Here is a 10,425-nt window from a genome sequence, read left to right as displayed (position 1 = left end):
AATGGGTCTTTGATTCTCATTTACCAGGAAATTTATGTTCTTTTTTCATATTTATGTGAGGACCAGAGAAAATTTATTTTCCTAGGTATCACTAAATGACACCCATCTCTTAGGTGGATAAATAACTTTCCTACTTGGTGGGAAAGTTGTCAACACTTGAATGGGACAAAATTGTCTCTTTTAATATCGGATTTTTATGGCTAAAATGGTCATTGCCTTATTTACATAGGAAATAAAATAATATGGGTAAATACACTTATTCGGGTAAGTCTTTCTTTCCTGGGAAACACTTACTTGGGTAAATGCATTTAACTAGGTAAGTAACTTATCGAAAAGTGAACGGAGCCTTCAGAAAAAGGATCTCCAGTCCCATGCTAAACCAATATACAATGTTCGACACAAGATTTTTTTCTTTTTTTTGTATTACAAATATTCAACTTATTGTCTTGTATCAAACCCCGAAGTCATAAGTTTTAATCCAATAGTTTTAACTTGAAAGCACAACCTTGGTTAGTTATGTATACCTTATATTTACTCCGTATCCATTTCGAGCTACTAGCAAAAAAAAAGAGGAAAAATTGGGCACTTAACTCAACTTTTAGGCTAAGTTTCATGATTGACAAATGGTTTAGTGATTCATTTTCTATATCAAGGCAAGGTTTGATAATTCTAATTGAGTTTAAGTCATGGGACCTCGTTACAATCTTTTCAAAAAAGTTTTGTTTCACAACTTTGCCCAAAATTTTAACTGGTGCAAGATTCTTGGGTCATGCTGACAAGCTGACTCAATCTTAATCACAACTATTGGAAGTTAGCTACACAAATTCTATCATGCCATCGTGCTCCATCAAGATCCATGTTTTATGTCAAATAGCAAGCCCCTAACATTTCAGGATTTATCTTCGTATTGTATATTTGTACTATACTTGATATCTTAGACATGTGGGTTCTGTATTAGATTTAAGTAAACACATAATTGGATTATTTAGTTTCAATATGTGTTGGGGATTCAACAATTTTATTCTGTCATATCATGAATGAATTTCAGTTGCTGGGGGATTGGAGAGAGGGTGCAATGATATCCCATGATGTTATCTACATGTTTATGAGGCATGTGATGACTGTGAAGAGCTATGCTTTTCATTAGTCAAGTAGGAGAGTTATAAGGGAAATAGTCGGTTTGCTGATTTTTCAGACTTTCCACCTAGTGCATGTATTACAACAATAAAAGTTCAGATTGATAAATATATCATGCTTGTTTCTGTCTGTATTATACATATAAATTGCTTGTATTGATTGATTGGGCCTTGCATTTGATCAAATAAATAATTGGATGATATTCTTTTATAATAGATTTGCAACAATCTTTGAAAAACTTTACAAGAACATACATGATAAATAAAACATGAACTTATCAGGTAATGCTTGAAGCCAATGGGTTTCATTCGTCCTACCCAACCAACAGTTGTTGAAGTGTGTTGTAATAATGTTAATGGCATTTGATTTGTGTCAATCGACCACCAATGGACTACAAAACTTGACCTAGAAAACCAAAATTGTTTGACTCCTCTTGCCATTGCTTGCCCTCTCACATGATCACTGCAATCGAATTGAAAGCAAAGAACACTTTGCATTTCATTTTTGCCAAGTGTTGAAAAAGTGCTACATGTTCGTCTGTTGTGGTTCAGATCTTCTCATACCATATGTTGGAATGTTTGAAACAAACAAATAACAAGGACATGTTAAAAAGGAATGAGGGGGTGTGTTTAAAAGGGTAATCCTGGAAATCGAAAATCAGGGTGTGTTGACAATTCATCCCTTTTTTCATTTTTATAAATGGGTAAGACTAGTGGGGGTGCACGTGCGTTGCACGTGTATGTTTATGTTGTCAAAATTAGGGTGTTCATGGTCCCGTTAATAGCGATTTGGAGAAATTTTCATATAAAATCGGTAAATTACGGTTTTAGAAATTTCTAAATCCAACCAAACCGTTTGGTATGGAAACCAAACCAAACCGTTTTATTACAGTTTGGTGTAATTTCTAATACGGTTTGGGGACTTTGGACCATTCTATATTCTCTTGGGCTTAACCCAATTAGAAAGCCCAAATAATTCCCCTAAAAACTAAAACTTGTAAAATTTTATTTATTATTTTATTATAAAATAAAGAGTTCATTATATATTTATAATTTTACATATCCCATTTATATATATTATATATAATATTTATATATCATATGTTCATATTATTTATATATATATATATATATATATAAAATTTCGGTTTATGACTTACGGTTTGGTTCAATTTATAAAATTCAATAAACCAAACCAAAACTATAAATCGTAATTTATAAAATTCTCGTATCGAACCAAACCATTTATAGGTATAAACCAAAACAAACCACAATTTTGGTTTGGTTTGGTTCAGTTTTGTGATTTAAACCATATAATGAATACCCCTAACTAGTCAAAATAACATATTTGATATTTGAATTGAAGTGATTTAAAAATAATAATAATTGATTTCCAAATACTAAAAAATAATAATACACAAAAACAACCCGACAACGATAATAATGACTAAATTCACTATGAATTTATAATCCAACTTTAGCGTTATAATCATTCTATGAACAGTAATCAATCAAGGCTATTAAGTTAGCAAGTGAGCATAACGAAAAATGATTCAGCAATACTACCTAACAATTGAGCATGAAAAAATAACACAAATGGAAAATTTAAGTTCAAATATATTGGAATTTAAACTCCTCTTATTGTTTTCTTGTTTGATTTATGAATTTAATAGCGAAGCTGCATTCCTTATAGATTGTCCCAAAACGACCATGTCAAAACAGAAATAGTCGTCCTCCCAAAGCTAATTAAAAGTGAAGAGTCGAACCACTATCTCAGTTGCAAGTTATAGAATTGTATAATCACCTTTCTCTTCATATAAACTGTTATACATCCAAAACAAATTAACCCCCCTCCAAAAAAAAAAGCATAAAAGAGAAACCAAAAGAGAGTGCAAGTAAAATCAATTTATAATTTTAGACAAAATAAAAATATAATAAACTAACTACTTCGTTGAGTGAACTCTTATTTTGGATTCTAAATTGAGTGTGTATCAAAAGAAAACGAAATAGCATTCAAATGCTATAACATACCACACATCTATTTAGGTTCAAATTTGGAGGATTTTTATAAATATGATCACATTTTTGTTAAAAATTGGGAGATACATCCATTCAATTTATCAATTAAATTTATCCTTGAAAGAGAAATTTTGAATTTATGATGATCATTTGATTCCATTTAATATCATGAAAACAATCTAGAGTAATGTGAGAGTTGTTAAGCCACATTGATATCTTCGATCATTCTATCATTCTCTAATTTTAACTCCTCTTTATTACAAAAAAAAAAAAAAAAACTCTTATTCTTGTTTTCTTGTTTGATATATGAATTTAATAGTGGTCTTCCTTCCATCCGAAAGCATTCCTTATAAACTGTCCCAAAACGACCATGTCAAAATAGAAATAGTCGTATTCCCAAAGCTAATTAAAAGTGAAGAGTCGAACCACTATCTCAGTTGCGCAAGTTATATGGTTGTATAATCACCTTTCTCTTCATATAAACCGTTATACATCCAAAACAAATTAACCCCCCCCCCCCCCAAAAAAAAATAAAATAAAATAAAAGATAAACCAAAGAAAGTGCAAGTTAAAACAATTTATAATTTTAGACAAAATAAAAATAATAATAAATAACTACTTTGTTGAGTGAACTCTTATTTTGGATTCTAAATTGATTGTGTATCCAAAGAAAACGAAATAACATTCAAATGCTATAACATACCACACCCCTATTTAGGTTCAGATTTGGAGGATTTTTATAAATATGATCACATTTTTGTTAAAAATGGGGAGATATATCCATTCAGTTTATCAATTAAGTTTGTCCGTAAAAGAGAAATTTCGAATTTATGAATTTATCATGATCATTTGATTTCATTTAATATCATGAAAATAATCTAGAGTAATGTGAGAGTTGTTAAGCCACATTGATATTTGATAAAAATTTAACCAACATGACTACCGTAATAGGGTAACCATTACGTGGATAATTTGGATGTCCATCTTTTTAGGGCACTTGTCTTTCCTATATATAAGGGTAAAATGTAAACCTGTGAATTTGCTAGATTGGCTGTCAACCCGTTCAAAGTTGTATTATTAATAGGGGTAGATTTGTAAATAAAAATCAAGGTGTTCTACAAGAAAATTTATAAGTTTTTTAAATATATAATATATAATAATGGGGTATATGTTAGTTTGGTTGTTTTGTATTATTAATAGGGGTAAATTTGGAAATAAAAATCAGGGTGTTCAACGAAGAGCCATTGATCATTCTCATTTATAATAAATAAATACAAATATAAATGGCTATAGATAATGGTTATAGATATGATAATGAGATATATGCTAGCTTGGTAGTTTTGTATTATTGATATGGGTAAATTTGAGAATAAAAAATTAGGGTGTTCAACGAATATAAATAATTATTATTTATTTAAAAATTAAAATATATAAACTTTTGTTTATTCTTATGTATTTTTATTATTTTATTTTGTTTAATAAAAGTTGTGCATCACATGGGTTCTCTCCCTCTTTTGAATTCCCCTTTTTTTCGAGCATACCTCTTTTGAATTCCCCATTTTCACGCATTTTGCTTGGTTGCTTTAATCTATTTTTAATTTCCTTCATTATAATGAGATCATGCTTGGTTTGAATGTTGATTAAACCATACTTTTGAGGCTTTGATAAGTACTAATAAGCATGCATGTGCTTTGCACGTGACAATTATAGATGATGATGTTGATAGTAATAATGTATCTAATATTTTTTATAAATACGTATATTTTTTATGTGATAATCAAATTGAGTTGTGAAGTTTCAAGTATCATTAAGATGCCTATTTGCTTGGTTAGATTTTTTTTGTTGGGTAATGTTTTATCTTTTTGGTGTATATTTTTATTCATTTATTAAAGAAATGTAATATTTAAATAGTGGGAATTGAATGAGGTGAAAACTAGTAGTTCAATTTACAATTTAAACATTGTATTTGAATAGGGATTAAATTAAAAATAAGTATTTTAGTTAAAAGCTCTACAATCTTATTATATTTTTAATAAAATGTAAATATAGAATTATAGATATGTTCAATTTTTTTTATAATTTTTGTATTTCTATGAATAAGATACGGGAAGCTCATGGTTGGTTCAAAGAGTTGGAGTTGCCACCAATTTTTTTAAAGGAAATGGGCCATAATTTTCATGTTTGAAAAGTTCAATTTAAGTCTTTGATAGTGACTCCATCCTCCGTGAGAAAGGCACATAACCGAGAGATTTTGGGTTCCAAAGATTGGGAGAGGGAAGGTATTAGGCACCCCTCTCTCCAAGCTGTTATATCAACCCAATACAAGAATTGTTCAGGCTCAATTTATTTCTGAGCAAAACAAAAATGGTTGCAAAAATTTATTAAATTTAGAGGAATGTGATTTTCAACTTCTTTTAAGACTGATTTTGAGTTGATGTTATCGGGTCTTAGGTATTGATTTCCCTAAGACCCTCACATCTCTGCCTTTATTCTCAGTCAAGAATAAAGTGCAAGCGATGGTTTCCAACATTTCAGAACCTTAAGCAACAAAAAAAAAAAAACTAAAAAGAGACTTGCCTTTCGTATGTACTTTGTCAAAAGTTTTCCAGCATCTAAGAGGACTTCAAGCGAAATTTGAGCAAAGCAAGAGCTGGGCTGAATGTTTCTGGTGTTAAGTTTGGAAGACAAGTGATGAGGTTTGAGCTTGTCTTCAGGGATTTCGGGATTACAAGCATAATAGGTGTATTACAAAAGTTGGGAAACTGCCTCTCCCCTCAAGCTTGAGCTAGGCCTCTATTTATAAAGAAAATGGAGGGAGATGGGTTTGAAATTCGCCTAGCTACAGTATCTGTGACTCAGTAGGGTTATTTTACTGAAATAGGTAAAGATTTTGAGAGAGAATGGCCTATAGTTGACCCTTCATTCTTTGTATAACAAATTTTTTCAAGTTTGGAGGTCTTCTCATGGATTTCGTATGTCCAATGAGGGATTGGGGCGTGCAAGACGTTACAACCTCGCATTTGGGGCTGATAGTAGCAAAAAACGTAAATTTGAAGAATTTTTAAATAAGGTTTTGTCATTTCTTAGTTTTAAGTGGGGACATGTTTGGTATTTTGAGCTTTTTAAGCTTATTTAGGTTATGTTTCATTGGTTCAGGTGTTCTAATGGGTTAAGAATGGGTTTGACATCAGGCATCACCCTTTTGAGGCTTTATGTTGGAATAGATGACATTACAATTTAATCCGGTGTCAAACGAATGAATTAGGAAGTGCAATTTGATGTGCTTGGGTTTTTTGGGTCTCTAGACACAATGGTGATATCTGATTGGTCAAATAGGGTTAGGATGATAGAGACATATGGATGACATGTTCGGACTAATGAGATTTGCTGAAATATAATATTTGTTTGATGAAGGGTCAAACATGGGAATGTTGGGATAAAATTTGGTGGGTTGGTACTTTTGAACGTCGTAGATCTAATGGATCTTTGATAAGATGTATAGATTGATTGATTTAGTTTAGATTATGGTCTTAACTTATGATTTTCCAATCAATAAAGGGCCTAAACTGGAATCTTACTTTTTTAATGGTCAAATGGAGGTTTTTGGTCGTGAAATTTGACATTGTGGGGTTTTACAGGTTTTCAAACACTGTGGTAAGGTCTTATTGGTCATATGAGGTTGGGATGGTAGATGGTAAGATCTAATTAATGAGATTTGCTGAAATTGAATCTAAGCTTGACGATGGGACAAATGGGGGAATTTTGAGCTACAATTTGGTAAGAAGGCATGGATTAGGGTGCGGGGTCAAGTGGGTGGTTCTGATATGAAAAAGATATGGTCGATCTTGGTAAGCATTATGGGCCATTAGAATGAGATCTTGATTTTTTTGCAGTTGATCATCGTAGATTTGTGGTGGGGTTCACTAGTTGTTTGGTTTCTAGTAATCTTAAGGTGATGGGTGTGTTGGATTTGATTTTGGGGAGTTGGAGTTTTAATATCACATGGATTGGGGCCTTTAGAAAGGAAGTTAGCACGATGAATGGTGGATCTTTGCAATTTAGCCATGAAAAGTGATGTGTAACTAAGTTGTAATTTTCCAAGTCTGGGAAAGATGTCTGATCAAGGTTCTTGTTTGTCCTGTTGATTTGTGTCAGAGGAGGGTATTTCGGGTTTTAGAGAGTGTCAAGTCAACATGATTGTATTTATAAGTTTTTTGGGTCTAAGAGGGGGGTACAAAGAGATAGGGTGAAAGGATCGAGCAAAAATTGGGTGCTAACACTACGTATAAAAATAATTTTGATATGTCACTCTTACTTTTTGTTTAATATGATAATTATATAATATTATACATGTGCCTTATGTACTTTTGTATCTATTTTTTATTTGTTTATTTTATTAATTTTTATTATTTATCCCCAAAAGTTGAACTATTGATCTTTGTCAAACAATAAAATAATTTTATTTTTGGTGAGTTCTAAATCATGTATTTCATTTTCGTTATCAATAAAATATCATAAATGTGTCTATTTTTTCTACATTTTTGTATTTTTTATATTTGTTTATATTTTAAATTTTCCATTACCTAATTATGACTTTGTAAGTTGATCAATTTGATTTGGGTGGTTGAATTGCTTATCCACCACTTCGATAAATAATGGTTTTATTTTTGAGTTAGTTTTTAAAATATACATATTTATATTGTTAAAAAGATTGATTTAGATCTAATTAGTAGCACTTATTAGTGAAAATAACTTAACTATAAGATTTAATAAGAGAAAATGAAACTTAATACGCTAAGACTGCGTTTGTTTGCAATATAAATGCAAAACTAGTATATTTATGCACTCCAGTTCAGGTTTGTGGGTGTTTGTTTGCACTACATTTATGCATCTCGTAAAGCAGTGGGAAATTGTATTTTCTAACAAATTCGTTTTGAGAATTTGAGACATTTTCGTATTGATATTTTTTTATACAAGCATTTGCTTCCTTCGAAGAGAGTAAACAAGTTTCACGGATGCTTCCTTCGAAGAGAGTAAACAAGTTTCACGTATTGATATTAATGTTTTAGATAAACCCCATTTGCAAATTGAAAACATATCCCCATTTGTAGAGCATTTAATGTTTGCTCTTATGCTTTCTTCCAAACACTACTAAAAATGTACATGTGTTTGCTTTGATCGGAAACAAAGAACAACAATGCAAATGGGCTAAGAAATGTTAACCCACTTTGCATTTGTGAACCGATATACGGGCCTTTTTGCACTGTACATATTTGCGTTTGTATCGAAAACAAATGCACCCTAAGTATATGACTTAATGAGATGGGGTTAAATGTGGTGGAAAATAACAACTAAAGCTACCTTTTCAACTCTTACAATTAGAAATGAACTAAATAGACAAATATAGGCATTTTAATAGTCATTAAAGTTGTAATAAGATTACTTTTATACCCTTTTCCAAACAAATAAATAGAGGATAATTATAGTCAAAAGCTCATAATTAAATATGGACTAAATTCAAAAATGAGTATTTTGGAAAAAAACTCGACAATCTTATTAATATTTTAATAGTAGTATAAATATATAATTATTAGATGTATTCAATTTTTTCTATAATTTTTGTATTTCCATGTGTAAAAATAATTTTTATATGTCACTCTTACTTTTTGTTTTATATGATAATTATATAATATTATACATGCGCCTAAATGTATTGTTTGCAACATATATATATATATATATATATATTTGTAATTTTATATCTTACTACTTTTTATTATTTATTGTCAAAAGTTGAACTATTGATCTTTGTTAAATAGTAAAGTAATTTCATTTGTGGTGAGTTCTAGATTATGTATTTCATTTTCATTATCAAAAAAAATAATTATTATTCATTACACTTATTTTTTTTAATTTGATTAACAAAAATATCATAAATGTGTCTAATTTTTTCTACATTTTTGTATTTTTAATATTTATTTATATTTTAAATTTTTATTACCTAACTATGACTTCATAGGTTGATCAATTTGTTTCGGATGGTTGAATTGCTTAGCCACCAATTCGATAAATAATAGTTTTATTTTTTAGTCAGTTTTAAAAAATATGTATTTATATTGTCAAAAATATTGACATAGATCTAATTAATAACATTTATTAGTAAAAAATAACTTAATTATAGGATTTAAGAAGAGAAACTGACACTTAATAATGAGAGGAGATTAAGAGGGTGTTTGGTTTCGTGGGTGTTTATTCAATAAATGTTGCCACGTAGGTGTCACTTAAAGAGTTCCACTCTCTTTCTTTTTCGTATGCATCGAGAATGACAAAAGCGAACTTTCGGTTTTTGTGCACGCCTACCGTTTGGAAAAGTTATTTTTTAAAACTTCCACAAAACGGTTAGGCGCTTTTTTCACTATTACGTCGATGTAGAGCCTAGTGGCACCTAGTGGTCATAAACAATTGTAATTATTACCTTTCTCAAGTTTGCAAGCAAATAAAGTACAAACGTTGAATGAAAAAACGTAAGCAAAACAAAACATATACTAAATGAGGTGGGAAGTTACATTTTTCAACTCTTACAATTAGAGATGGAGTAAATAGACAAAGATGGACATTTTAATAGCCACTAAAGCGGACTTTAAAGATATAATAAAATGACTTTTATACCATTTTTTCAAACAAGGAAATAGAGCAAGGTTCAAAGTATCGTTACATATCGGCCCGTATCGGTCGATACGTATCGTTCAGGGACCCTTCTGATATGCCCCTACAGTGGGTATATCGAGGGTCTGACCGGTTCAGGGGATGGAGGGGTCCTAGACTAGCTCCCCTGAATTAGTTTTGAAAAAAAAAATTAAAAAAGGTAAAAAACAAGTATCAAAACGCCCGATGCGCCCCTACTGGCGTATCAGGCATATCGATATTTTGAACCATGAAATAGATGTTAATTTTAGTCCAAGAAAACTTTCACTTTGCATTTACACTTTTATATATAGTATAGATTGAATGTTGACCAAAATTGCCTCTTTTTTTTTTTTAATACTATAAAGGCTTTGAAAAACAAAAAAAATCATATTTTTTCCTTTTTGGATAGTGAAAAATTAATAATAACAAAAAAATATTAATTATTAAATATAATAGCAATAATAAATATTTCATAAAACAATAAATAAATAATAAATAATAAATAGACTAATAAAAAATTGAAAATTTTCATTGATAATAATTCCAATTTCAAATGAACCAAACAACAATTATTGGAATCCCA

The sequence above is a fragment of the Nelumbo lutea genome, chromosome 4 (genome assembly GCF_056320005.1).
Source record: "Nelumbo lutea isolate HS-2025 chromosome 4, American lotus-T2T, whole genome shotgun sequence".
NCBI lineage: Eukaryota > Viridiplantae > Streptophyta > Magnoliopsida > Proteales > Nelumbonaceae > Nelumbo > Nelumbo lutea.
The sequence above is the reverse complement of the archived record's forward strand: the minus strand, read 5'-3'. Positions refer to the sequence as shown.